The sequence below is a fragment of the Carcharodon carcharias genome, chromosome 8, assembly GCF_017639515.1.
Source record: "Carcharodon carcharias isolate sCarCar2 chromosome 8, sCarCar2.pri, whole genome shotgun sequence".
NCBI classification, from domain to species: domain Eukaryota; kingdom Metazoa; phylum Chordata; class Chondrichthyes; order Lamniformes; family Lamnidae; genus Carcharodon; species Carcharodon carcharias.
In genome coordinates, this window is record NC_054474.1 from 23,456,561 (window position 1) to 23,469,522 (window position 12,962).

Genomic DNA, 12,962 nt, shown 5'->3' on the forward strand with positions numbered 1-12,962 from the left:
TTAAAGGATCCAATGGCACTATTTCAAAGGAGATGAGGGGAGTTTTGGCCAGAATTATCTCATTCCTCTTTGTGGATAGTCCTGTGTGTGAACATGCTGCCATGTTTTCTGACATTGCAACAGTGATTATTCTTCAAAATTACTTCATTGTATGCAAAGCATCCTGTGACATCCCGAGGTCATGAAAGGTGCTATATAAATATGTTTTTCATGTACCCTAACTGGTGAAGTTACTCTTCAGTAAAACAGCTACATATTGGGGGAGAATTTGAATGAACCATGTAAAGTACACCTAACATATTTGCCTGCTGGGTGGACCTGAACAGTTATAATTTTGTTATGATGGGCCCTCCCTTTGGATGTGTTCCCTATTGTACCTTGGATGCCACAAAAATAAGCATCACTTGAGTTTTTTTCATAGCTTGGAATCGGACAGGAAATAGAAATGCAACTGAGGCAGATTTACAACATTCTAAGAGGATGTTTCCTCCCTTGGGACTGTAAGGACTGTCATAATTGTTCAGCTTAGCATTTTTTAAAATTAACTTCTATTGATTAACAGTGGTATACCTGTGTAAGATTGCAAGGCAATGTAAAAACATAATCCTGAGTATAGAAAGATTAATATAAGCAACAGAATGAAAAGGAAGTTATTGGTATAGCTGTTTCCATAAAGCTTGGTGAAATATATTAATCTATTATTGAAATTTGTGCAGACTGCATATCACAGTTTCTTGTGGAACTGAACTAGTCAGTTGGCTTGTCACCCATCTGTCCTATTTGTAAGCAACTAACACCCCCTATAATATAGTTATATATAAAAGCATATCATTTATATAGTTGTGAATAGTGGTGGATGATTAAACAACTAACTGGAGGAAGAGGCTCACAAACATGCCCATCCCCAATAATTGCGAAGTTCAGGATATCAGTGCAAAAGACAAGGCTTTGCAGCCATCTTCAGCCACAACTGGATAATACATCATGACTGCTCCTGACGTCCAAGCATCACAGATGTCAGCCTTCTGTCAATTCAGTTCACTCTATGAGATATCAAGAAATGGCTGAAGGCATTGGTTACAGCCCTGACAACACCCTGGCTGTAGTACTAGAAGACTTGTGCTTCAGAACCCTTAGCTAAGCTGTTCCAGTACAGCTACACCACTGGTACCTACCCGGCAATGTGCAAAATTGCACAGGTATGTCCTGTCCACAACACACAGGACAAATCCAATCTGGCCAATTATCGTCCCATCATTCTACAGGCAATCAACAGCAAAGCAATGAAATGTGTCGGTGACAGTGCTATCAAGCGCCAGTTATACAGCAATAACCTGCTCACTGATGTTCACTTGGGGTTCTGCCAGTGCTACTCAGCTGCTGACCTTATTACAGCCTTGGTCCAAACAGGTACAAAAAAGCTGAATTTAAGAGAAGAGGTGAGAGTGACTGCCCTTGAAATCAAGGGAGCATTTGACTAAGCGTGGCGTTGAGGAGCCCTAGTAAAACTAAAGTCAGTGGGAATTGGGGGGAATACTCTCCACTGGTTGGTGTCATACTGAGCACAATGGAGGCAATCATCTCAGTTCCAGGACATCACTGCAGAAGTTCCTCAGGGCAATGTCCTGCACCAAACCACTTTCAGCTGCTTTATCAATGACCTTTCCTCCATCATAAGGTCAGAAGTGGGGCTGCTTACTGATGATTGCACAATGTTAAGTACCATTCACAACTCCTCAAATACTGAAGCTGTCCATGTCCACATGCAGCAAGACCTGGACAACATTTGGGCTTGGTTGATAGGTAGCAAGTAACATTCATGCCATACAAGCACCAGGCAATAACCATCTTCAATGGAGAATCTAACATCTTGCTTTGATGTTCAATGGCATTACCATTGCTGAATCTCCCACAATCAACATCCTGGGGGATACCATTTACCGTAACTGAACTGAACCAGCCAAAAAGTACTGTGGTGATAAGGGGTCAGAGACTGGGAATTCTGCTGTGAATAACTCACCTCCTGACTCTCCAAATCCTGTCCACCGTTTACAAGGCACAAGTCCGGAGTGTGATGGAATACTCTCCACTTTCCTGGATGAGTGCATCTTCAAAAACAGTCAAGAAACTCAACACCATCTAGCGCAAAGCAGTCCACTTGATCAGCATTCTTGACTTGCATCTTATAGATAGTGGACAGACTTTGGGGATTCAGGTGTTGAGTTACCAGTTTCAGCATTCCTAGACTTTAACCTGCTCTTAATACTCCACAGCATTTATATGGCTTCTCTTGTTATGTTTCTGGTCAATAGTGACCAATGTTGCAGATCCTGCAATGATATCCTTTGCACTAGAAATGGCTGTAGACAGTGCAGACTTTTCTCCCTGTTTTTCATTGGCTTCAATTTTGCTAGGGTTTCTTGCTGCCACATTCAGTCAAATGCTGTCTTGGTGTCAAGTGCAGTCACTTTCACATTACTTTTGGAAGTCAACTCTTTTGTTCATGTTTGGACTAAGGTTGTAATGTGGTCTGAAGCTGAGTAGTCCTGGTGGAACCCAAACTGGGTAACAGTGAGCAGATTATTGCTGAGTAGGTGCCACTTGATAGCACTTTTAACGCATTTTCCATCACTTTTCTAATGATCGAGAGTAGATTTATGGGGCAGTAATTGGCTGACTTGTAGAGTGAGGAATATACTGGGCCATGAGGTTACAGGTTGTGGGTAAATACAATCCTGCTGCTGCTGATGGCCCCCAGCAGGGATGTCCAGTATGGATTGGAAAGATCCGGTCTAAATTTAACCTATTTAGCACAGTTGTGATGCCACACAACATGATGGAGGATGTCCTGAGTCTGAGAATAGGACTTTGTCTCCAAAGGTCTGTGCGATGGTCACTTTTCCGAATACTGCCATCGACAAGTGCATCTGCAGCAGGTAGGCTGGTGAGCGTGTGATTAAGTGGGTTTTCCCTCATGTTGATTCTCTCACCACTTGACACAGACCCAGTCTGGCAGTTAGGCACTTTAGGACTTTGCCAGCTCAGTCGTTAGTGGTGCTGCTGAGCCAATTTTGGTGATGGACATTAAATTCCCCCACCAATGCTACCTTTTGTGCCCTTGCAACGCTCAGTGTTTCTTCCAGGAAGTGTTTAACATGGAGGAGTACTGATTCATCAGTTGAGGGAGGGTGGTAGGTGGTAATCAGCAGGAGGTTTACTTGCCCATGCTTGACCTGATGCCATGAGACGTCATGGGGTCCGGAGTTGATAGCGAGGATTCTCAGGGCCGCTCATTTCTGACTTTATATGACTGTGTTGTCACAACTAGTGAGCCTGTCCTGTGGGTGGGACAGGAATGTTTCCTTTTTCTTCATTCATGGAATGTGTAAGCCCTTGAAAAAAAAAACAGCATTTATTGCCCATCCTCATTGCCCTTGACAAGGTGGTGGTGATCCCTCATAACATATACGAGGATGGTGATAGAAGATTCTGAGATGTTGTGTGAAAGGTGTGATTCAGTGAGTATGTCCATGCAGGTTGTTGCTTGACCAGTCTGTGGGACACTTTCCCAATTTTGGTACAAACCCCTGGGGGACATTGGCACCCCATAAAATCCAGCCCATGCCTCTGGATCATTTATTCTGGCCTTTTAATTACTAATCCAGTAACATTACCACTATGCTACTATCGCCTGTGCTTGTTCCCTATTTGCTATTTATGATACCCTTACTTCAGTATTGCTATACCTCGACATACAGCCACTTCTACCACTAGTTCGAGCTTCATACACTCTAGGTGCTGCAGATCCTCATACATATACCTACAGCATCACTGAGGGAAATTCACTTTCTCCTGACCTCCATAGATAAAGCCACAAGAAATCTACCAACATTATCTTATATTTCTGCTGAGATCTACTCTTCAGCTGCTGCCCCTAGCAATACATCTCCCACAAGATCACCTGTATAACATGAATCTGTATAAATGTTAACCAAGCTGAGGGTGTACTGAATGACTGAAGGATAAGTTCAACTGAATTCAGTTCTTGGCCCTTTGTTCATCAAAAGTTTTGTTGTAAATAATAAATAATTTCCATCCCTCCCAGAAGGGCGTCAAAAAGAGGGGGGAAAACTGGATACCTGTGTTCAGCAAGGTGAGAGCTCCCAGTGTTGGTGAATAGAGCATGATTTCACTTCTCTGCTATATTTATCATCACCATTCCCAGGTCAGATGTAGCAAACTGTGCTTAACGTTAGCCTCATAAATAAATGCTGTATTGAGTTGGAACACATTTTCCCACCCCTTGTTGCAGCTATCTTGTGTTGAATTTTGGGCTGTTTTACACTGTATATGGATGAATTTGTCTACAAGTCGTTTTTATCATCATTAGGAAGAGGAAGTTTCAGTCCCCCTGATGGGACACTAAAACAGAACATATTATTTGACATGTGGTGCATACGTTTCTGTAGGTACAAAATATCGGAGTAAGTAACTCTTGCAGGTAATTTGAAAAAAAGTACAGTTCTTGGTTCTGCTTTACAAATCTACAATTCCCATAGTGACCAAGTACAAACTTAATGGGATGTTCATAGTACTTAGCAAACAAGATTTTTTATGAAGGCCAGTAATGTTTCTAATAAAAATGAATGGTTTCTTATCTGTTGTTAGGAAAGAAATGGTGACAGTTCTGGTGATACAGGATGAGCTAAGCAATTACAACACATTCCTTGGATTCTTTGGATTGAAAAGAAAATCATTGCAAGAATAAGTGACATCTAACCAGATTCTCCCCTTTACATGAGCAATCAGATCATGCTAAATCCCAGCAGTGTCAGGGTTCTTCTCCTTGTCTGAAGTTGAATCTGACAACGAGAGGAGAGGTGATGGGAAAAATAGATATCAGTAGAAATTTGGGGTACTTGGACTCTTCTTACTGGGCCAGAGATGGCTAAGAATAGACTGAGTAGAGATTGAAAAAATAATTTTGGATGATTTTGACAGAGTGGAGAGTGAAAGACTGTTTTCCCTGGTTGAGGAATTACTAATGGGGAGATCATCAACTTAAGATTATCATTGAAAGAATGAGGAAAGAGGTTAGAAGAAATAGTTTTACGCAGAAGTTTGCTGGTGCATGGAATGCTTTTTCAGAAGAAATGGCTAAGGGAATGTGACAAATATTTGAAGCAGAGGGTGATATACAGGGAGCTGGAAAGTGGGATGGTTTTTATTGAATTTACCTAATATGGAGCCAGCACAAACATGAATAGACTCACTCTGTGCTGTCAACTTCACCTTTTGGAATGATCAGATGGAAAATCAAATATTAGTGAAATCTGACTTGTGTTTCTAATGCAACTGTTTTTTTCACAGCTTCACTTGAAGGATTAAGACCCTTGATCAATTAATTTTTCTCTGTGAGTAACACGATGGACAATCAACTACATTACCATAAGTCACTTCATATAATGCAACACTTATATAATATAAACTCTCACTTTAGGCCACAGTTTTCATCAAAATGTAGTTGATTTTATCTTGCCACTCTAGCATTGTACATGTTAAAAGATAATCTAAAAGTAATCTAAACTGGCTTTGATCCTTCATTTGTCTTTCCTATGGCATCCAAGTACTAACCAAGCCTAACTCTGCTTAGGTCCTGAGATCAAACAGAATTGAGTATTATCAGTGCAGTCTGAAAGCTGGCTAACCTTTCATTTGAAGAAGTTTCAAACACCCAACATTAGAAACATGGATAGAGTTCACACACACTCGATATTCCATCTGACCAGACCAAATGGTGACAAAGTGACCACATTAATTCTATAGTATATAAAAAAGTCATAATTCTTTCAATGCTTGTGTGCATAATAGATGGAAAAAAATGTTACATTATGCATTATATTTAAAAGAAAGACATATAAGAGTCCAATCAGCCCTAATTACATGTACGAATGGCTTCCCTCTACACTGACTTATTGTTGAGCACCTTGAAGAGAAAGTTAGCCTTACTGTTTTACTCATAGCCCTTCACAAAAGGATCAGGATTGAGCAGTTTTGATCAATTAAGCCAAGTGTGTTATTAGTGGTATTAGGTATAGCAAATGTGACATGAGAAAAAACCTTTTCACACAACGAGTGGTTCGGGTCTGGAATGCACTGCCTGGGAGTGTGGTGGAGCCAGGTTCAATTGAGGCATTCAAGTGGGCATTAGATGATTGAATAGGCACAATGTGCAAGGGTATGGGGAAAAGGGAGGGTAATGGTACTAGGTCATAATGCTCATTTGGAGAGCAAGTGCAGACACGATGGGTTGGATGGCCTCTTTTTGTTCCATTAAAATTCAGTGATTCTGTGATTAGTCTTGGATATCTAGAATATATTGGTTGCTGAACAATTGTAATCTATGCTGGTAGGCCCTCTTACAATGTTGAAGTGGAATATCTATCATAAAATTGATGAGTAAACTGAGACTTTAGATACCAGCTACTTGAAGGTATGACCTGGAGGCCAGGTAAGGAAACATACGTATGTTGCCTTTATGATTGGGTTGTAGAGAGGTGCACATCTGCTCTTGAGGTTTTATAACCCCAACTCATGATGGAATGATTGTCTAATGCATCTCCATAGAATGCTCAGGAGTTATGAGGTCATTTATAATATGCTTAAACATTTGATTATGAATTTTGCTCAAGAAGTTCCTGTTGTGCATTGAACATAGACTTGAACCCATGCTTATCAATTGTCTAATGACCAACTGGTAACTATCAAGTTGGAGCATAAGTTAAAGGAGCCTTGTTGGCTGCAACATGAGCTATCTGGGATGGAATATTGAAATCCTCTGCGACTGTCTTATTAATTTGATACTTCAGCCAGAAAGTTCAGCATAGCCCAGGCCACCGTTAATGATTTACCAGCCAGCCAGCCCATTAATGGGATGTGGAAGAGTAGACCAATGTGCAGGATTCCCAGGTATATCCTGTTCACAGAGAGCAGGATAACTTTGACTGAACCAGTTGGTATCCTATCAGCCTGCTCCTAAATATCAGCAAAGTAATGGAAGCATTTATAATACCTTCAAACAATGCCACCTTACCAGTAATCTTCTTACAAGTGTTCAGTTTGGGTTCGATCACAATCACAGCCGTCTTCCAAACATGGACACAATGGTGAATACAGAGGACAGCTGCTCACATGATGTCAACATATGACTGAATTTGGTAACACAAGAGCCCTGGCAAAAGTGATGTCAATGGAGGTCAAAGGGAGAACATTCAGTGTTTGGAGCCATGCCCAACACAAAGAAAAATGGCAATGGTTCTTGGAGGGCAATCATCACCACCTTGGGTTTTTCCTGCAGGAATTATTCAGGATAAGATCGTCAGTGCAGCAATCTTCATATAGATTTGTATTTATATAGTGCTTTTCATGACAGCTGGATGTTTCAAAGAGCTTTATAGCCAATGATATACTTTGGGAGTGTAGTAACTGTTGTAACATAGGAAATGCAGCAGCCAATTTGCATGCAGCAATCTCCCAAAAACAGCAATGTGAAAAATGACCAGATAATCTGCTTTAGTGATGGTGATTGAGGGAGAAATACTGGCTAGGAAATGGTGCCATGGGATCTTTCACATTTGCATGATGAGACAGGCAGGGCCTTGGTTTAACGGTTCATCTGAAAGACAGCACGTCTGTCAGTGCAATACTCTCTCAGTACTGCTCTGGAGTGTCAGCCTTGATTTCTGAGTCATGTGCTGGAATGGGACTTGAACCTGGAGAATCAGTGGCCACAGTGCTACCAATTGAGCCATGGCTGGTGCATCTACTGCATCAATGACCTTTCCATTATATAGTCAGATTCTGCTGTGTTTAGCTCTATTCATGATGATATGCAACACTGCCAACACTCACAAATCCTGCAATTGATTCAATGTGTTTCCACAACATATGTGTAAAAGTTTTATCAGAGAAGGAAATTATTATGATCAGCATGGCATTGAACCAGGGTTTTTGCCTGATTATGTGTTCTAATTATATATTCTCCACGCACTCCTCCAGCATATGTATAGTGCCCTGTTCTAAAGGCTTAGAACACCTTTGTGCTAAAGGTGGACAAAAAGTAAAAAGGTTACTAATACTATGTGGTATTAGACTGTGTGCAATTACAGCTGCTTAAACCCCAGTTGTCCCCTTGCCCACAGTTGTGAGTGCATAAGTTGTGGCCCCTGTGAACCTAAGGCAAAGCTCTCTGAGCTTGGTTAGGTGTATTGCATTTCTTCAAGGAGGGAATACATGCTTTGTATCAGGCAAACAGGCATTTGATAAATTTCCCAGTAACTTTTTTTTGAAGACTGTTAAGCACAGTGATGGGCTTAGATCTATGAATACCAGCTGCCCAGAAGAAGTCTACCCAGAGTGGCATTTGTCTTGCTTAGCAAAATTAGTGGACAAAGTTACAGGGCGCCTGAAACTTTATTGACATATATGCATGCTGACACTGAATGGGCAGTTATAAAGACTCTCATTTGTCACAGCTACAGCCAAAGTGTTACTGACAGCCAGTGCTTTCCTTCTGATGGGCTCCTGCAGCTTGTTTTTTGAGTCAACCTGAAATAATTAGCTACTTGCTGCTGTCGGGCAGGTAACTGTTGCTGGTCGGACCCTGCCTCTGAGTGATCTTGCCCAAGGCAGAAAATGATGAGCACCGACAATGCTCCCAGCAGTGGGTAGCTAATTATTTTCAATTAAGTGCCCAATTAGAAGCAAATTGCTGACCTCGCCAGCTGATGCCATCAATCCCCCACCCCTCGCTGACCCCAGAGCCCAGCAGGTGCCTGGAGGTGATGCCCTCCACATTGACAGCTGTGGCTACACATATTTTTAACAATTCATCCATCTTGAGGCACCCTCACAACTCTCTACCTATATCAGCAGTGCCCACCTCTGCTGCCATTATTCCATGTTTTCGCTGCCAAGCCATTTCTTTTTATTTTTCTGTTAGCGATGGTTGTTTCACGCTTCTTGACAGAGTCTTACGTTTTCACGCCCTTTTTGGTTGGGGCTTCCCACCCAATGTGGAGGATGGTGCCATTTTGCGCTGCCTGTATGTCTTTCGAATCGCGTACTGCGCTTTCCATGGCCAGTGCTACCTCTAGCACCTTCTTAAAATCCAAATTCGTTTCAGACAGTAATTTCTTCTGAATCATGTCCTCATTTACACCGCACACTAAACGATCTCTGAGCATGTCATTTAAAGATGTATCAAACTCACAATGTTCTGTTAACTGTTTCAAACTTGTCACATAACAAGCAACTGTCTCTCCTGGGGCTCTGTTTCTTGAGTTAAATTTGAACCGTTGCATTGTTACCGAGGGCTTTGGCTAGCAATGACCATTTAGAAGGTTCATCAGTTCTTCAAAACTTTTTGAATCACGGGCACCGGGTCCCGTCAGACTTCATATCAAGTCGTAGGCTTTACTTCCACATGTGGATAAGAGGATTGCTCGCCTCTTCTCTTTCCCCGCAAAGTCATTCATTTGAGAAAAGAACATGAGGCGTTCAATATAATGAGGCCAATCATCTGTGGCTGGATCGAAAGGATCAATTCTTCCGAATTGCGGCATTCTGTGAGGGAATTGCTTTGACAATTAGGAAGGAAATTCTACTTACAATTACCTTGCAAGATACAGCCCGATTTCATTTCTCTTGGTTCCTTTTATTAACTTGTTTTATTTTCGAAGCCAGTTTATTGTATCTTTGCTTCTTCCTCGCTTTTTTCTTGCTTTTTCTTCTTCGCCAGTTTGTTGGATCCTAGGACTTATGGATCTGGGCTGCATGCTTGTCGTGGGCTGGCCAAGTTGGTACAATAGACGGAGTTGATCAGCAGACACGTCTTAGGTGGAACAATTTCCTATTTACAAAGGCACTCAGCAGCTACATTTATGTGCTTTCAACTCCAACCCTGTCTCTGCACTACTGACTACAGAGATAGCCCGCATTACTCTACTATTGCATATTAAGATCATGTGATCTTCGATTATAACATTTTCTTAAAGGTATGTTGCACATCAGATCTGAGGGGCGACCTGATCGAGGTGTACAAGATTATGAGGGGCATGGACAGGGTGGATAGGGAGCAGCTGAACGGTCAGTCACAAGGGGACACAAGTTCAAGGTGAGGGGCAGGAGGTTTAGGAGGGATGTGAGAAAAAACTTTTTTACCCAGAGGGTGGTGACGGTCTGGAATGCACTGCCTGGCAGGATGGTGGAGACGGGTTGCCTCACATCCTTTAAAAAGTACCTGGATGAGCACTTGGCACGTCATAACATTCAAGGCTATGGGCCAAGTGCTGGTAAATGGAATTAGGTGGATAGGTCAAGTGTTTCTCACGTGTTGGTGCAGACTCAATAGGCCGAAGGGCCTCTTCTGCACTCTGTGATTCTGTGATTCTGTGATTACTACACCCTCACATGGTTAAAACCGCTGCAAGCCTTACATGGCTACAACTCAAACAGTCAGGTAGTTACAGATAGAACCAAGCCTCACATTTATAAACTTGCAAGCTTTTACATACAGAAACTCACATTATATTGTGCATCTCCAATCCAACAACCTCAGATTCAGTCTGCCCATATATGTATGAGAACAGGTGAATCCCCAGTTAATGCCCAAAACCTAAATACAACTAAACATCTATTGCAAAAACTTGTAAATAGGCCAAAGGCCAACACGTTCGGGCCTGAAAAGTGCCCGGTCTACCCAATATGACCCTGGAAGGGCAAAGGATCTCAAAATTTTGAACATGTTAAGCAAGCTGCCTCACATTGCTGCTATGCAGCGGCTACACGAATGGTATCTTCCATTAACCAAATGCTGCTGTCAGTCCAAAAAGATGTTCTGCCTACCACACAATTGAGCAACGTTGTGTATGAATTTCAGTGTCAGGTGCGATGCCAAAAGTTCCAGCTACTGGCTGATCGAATCAAACAGCATGTTCCTTTGGTTCTTTGTAATAGGCAGAGGATGAACTATACTGAACCAGCCTGCAATTGCAAAATCCAGAATAAAATGTCTGTTGTTAGATGTCATTCTGCGATTAGGCAGCACTTGTTGAACAATCCTGAGTGTGCTAATATCTAACATAACAAGCAATTTAAGATAATCAGGTGATCTTGTAATGTGGCTGATTTACGCTTACTAGAAGCAACATACATTCATAGCCAGGGACCCATTCTCTGCAAACAAAAGGAATAATTTCAAGCCTTGCACCTTTTTTCAATTACCTGGGAGTTTGGGGAGTCTATAGTTCCTTGTTGCTTTCTTCATAGCAATGCCTCAGAGTCGACTTGGCAACCAATCAGCACCATTTTCCCCTGTGGTATAAATTGTTGTGATCATTTGAAAAGCTTTAGCAACATGTCTTTCTTTTCAGCAATATTCAGACACCTATTTAATAAACAACACCAACTTCTCACGACTTGTACACACTGCCAGCTACTCAACCATGCCGGCTACATCATTCAAACACATCACACCATACTCACTGGCTCATTTCCCGCTCTCTTGCAGGACCAGGTGACAGGTAACCAAAGGCAGCAGGAGTGAACTGGGGAGAGGGCAGGATTGGCTGCATGTCTTTATCTCCATGGAGGAGATGATGTTCACCATCATTGGAGGTATTGTTGTGGAGAGCATGAAGTGGTGGGGATGAAACCTAATGCTCCTTTTCACATCCCACTTCCTCCTTATCCCACCGTCTCTTCTGGTTTACAAACTGCAGACAATTTAAACTTGCACCTCTAACTTTCCCTCCCTCCACTTGCCGCAGCCCTATTCTTGTGCCTCTCTCCTTTCAGATATCCAAGAACTGCCGCCTGGACAGGCAGTGGTGCAAGAATGAGAAGACAGAGATGAAGATGAAACACTGTCACTCGAATTCACATCCATCAGTGCCAGCTCAGAAACTAATGTTTTTGCATAATGATAGCATGGAGGCAGATTTGCGCAAGGACATACCCTGGAGATGGCATGGCATGCTGCCGCAGAATGAAGGCACCACGATTACTGCCAAGATACCAGATGTTGACTTATATGATTCTCTGTGTATCATTTTACGCTGGCTGGACATTGGGAGAGTTGAATCCTTTTTGTTGCAGGCACATAGGGGAGTACATCTCCGTGTTATCATGCAGCGTGTTCAGTTGTGCATGTTTAAGAGATGGCGTTAGCTCATGTGTTGAGCTCCAAATTGGCCTCAAGTCTTAAGAGATCTGCTTACTCTTCATATTTTCATTAGACTTTCCCTGTGCAGACTAATGCCCTCACCAAAATGGCGTCCTGCTCGACACCAGAAGTATGCGTGCACGCTGCGTATGTCATTTTAGAGTCAAAACAACACATGTAGCACCAAAAAAGACTGGGCGTTAAGGAGCCGAATTTTGCTGCCTTTACTTTTAAGAGATACAACAGCCTGTTAAAAGGTTCCATATCTTAACAATGTTGTAAATAGATATCTATCTAAATAGATATTTAAAACCAACCAACAAAGAATATTTCAAACTTTATTGCAAGTGTCTGGTGTATTCAGGACCATCTTCTGTCAAAAAGATTGCATCACAGTAGTCTGAAGTATTTCCTAGTAAAAACCTTAAATGATTAAGAAATGAAGTGGAAGTGTAAATATGGGCAATTTTCACAGCTGGAGTTTCATGGTAACAACAGCTGATTATCCCACAAGTGCAACAAATGGCATGAATTATTCCAAACCTGATTACACTGATTAGTAGGTAAGCACCAAATACCTCTTCATGCATAAATTCCTGCTGCAGCTATTCATACTTCAGCTAAGATGCGTATGATATGCATTGTTATTCTATTCAGTTCTCTCTGATTAATGCACCAGTCTTTTTCTAATTTAGATTCAGATGATTCCTTTCATTTTTCACTGAAGTGTAGGAAACTC